The 1,798-nt window shown below is 50.0% G+C and overlaps 1 protein-coding gene across 1 annotated transcript in view; it reads right to left on the reverse strand.

Annotated features, from left to right (window-relative positions):
* Window positions 1-1,798, reverse strand: part of SYNJ2 (synaptojanin 2) — a 91,127-nt gene that overhangs the window by 27,936 nt on the left and 61,393 nt on the right.

Consider the following 1,798-nt stretch of genomic DNA (forward strand, 5'->3'; position numbering starts at 1 on the left):
CCCAAGCGGCCGTACTTACCCTGGGGCTCGGCGACCCCGGCCAGCCCCGGCGAGTCCAGCAGCCAGTCCGCCAGCTCGGCTGTCCCGAGCAGGTTGCTCCTGAACTGCTTCCCGCCATTCACGTTCCAGGTCCCCACAGCAACGTGGATCCGCTTGAAATGTGTGAATTCCGACTGGCGCTCAGACATGGCTCGCAGGACCCTGGGAGTCACTGAGAGGAGGCGGAGGAGGGCACGGTTGTCGGCATCTGCACCCCGTGCCTCCCCCCAAAACACGGACGGGGACTCTGTCAGCACAGAAAGGAATGGAGGCAGGTGCCTGGTCCTGTGGATTCGGGCAGTGGTATGCAGGCAGGCTATCAACCGCGTGGCCAGGACACGCCCCTGTGGCGTTTCTGCCATAGAGGCCTGAAAACACAGGACCAGGTAATCCCTCTCGGTGCCCTTCCCCTAACCAGAGCTACAGAGGCTGTGACATCGGGTCACAGGGGACTTGGGGAATTTAAGCAAGGGTTGGAGAAGCAAGGGGGTCAAAAGGTACACGCTTCCAGTAGCAAAATAAATAAGCCCCAAGGACGTGATACACAGCATGGCGACTCTAATAGTTAATGATACCGTATCGTATATTTAAAAGGTGCTAAGAGAGTAGATCTTAAATGTTCTCATAAGAAAACATTTTGTAACTATGTATGGTGATGGGTGCTCACTAGACTTATTGAGGTGATCACGTCCCAACACATACATGTATCAAATCATTGTGCCTATACCTGAAACTGTCAATTATCTCTCACTTTTTTTTAAAAAAAGAAACCTCTAGTTATTGACAGAATCGTGACAGTCCTGCCCCCGAGAGCACATGGTGGGCTCTACTTCTACAGGGTCCTGAGGCCAAGAGAGGAACAGGACACTGCTCTCACTGGAGACTCCCTGGGAAAAACACACCTGGCAGGGGGACCGAAAACCCACTCGGGGTGAGAAAGAGTTTCTGGTGTGAGTTCGCGTTCGGAGAAATGGACACTCGCAGAAGAGCACGCGGACTCTGAGTCCTCTCCATCGCTCCCCTCCTCTCGGCTCGGGAAAACAGTCCGAACTAAGAGAGGACAAGAGTGGGCCGCCACTCGAGGCCACAAGGCACAGGGGCCTGGGAAATGCAGTGACAGCTGGCATTGTATGCATATTTTTATTTTCCGTGTATATTACGAAAATTTTAGTCATCTTAAAAAACCTTTCTGGCTGGGGAGACACTGCCCTCCCGGGCGTAGCCAATTCGTCTTTTCTTTTTAAAATTATTTTCATTAAGATAACATTGGCTAATGACATCAAAGACGTTTCCGGCGTACGATACCATAATTCGGTACCTGTATCCTCTGCTGCATGCTCGCCATCGAAAGTCTAGTTTCCATCCATCGCCATACAATTAACCCCCTTTCTCCATATTCAGCCCATCTCCACCCCCTTCCCTTCTGGTGACCACCATTCTGTTGTCTGAATCTGTGAGTTTATTCTGGTTTTGTTTTCTTCCTTCGCCTCCTTTGCATTTTTTATTCCACAGGAGTGAAACATATGGTTTTTGTCCTTTTCCACCTGACTTATTTCACTCAGCATAATACCCTCAAGATATCCATGTTGTTGCCAATGGCAATATTTCATCTCTCTTATGGCCGAGTAATATCGCATTATATATAACAACCGCAGACACTTAGGTTGTTTCTATACATCGGCTGTTGTAAAGAAGCCCAGGATACGTGTGCAATGTGAAAACGAACCCATCCAGGTTCCTGTCTCCTCTCTACACCCCG

Source organism: Pteropus vampyrus, unplaced genomic scaffold (assembly GCF_000151845.1).
Source record: "Pteropus vampyrus isolate Shadow unplaced genomic scaffold, Pvam_2.0 Scaffold292, whole genome shotgun sequence".
Lineage (NCBI taxonomy): Eukaryota > Metazoa > Chordata > Mammalia > Chiroptera > Pteropodidae > Pteropus > Pteropus vampyrus.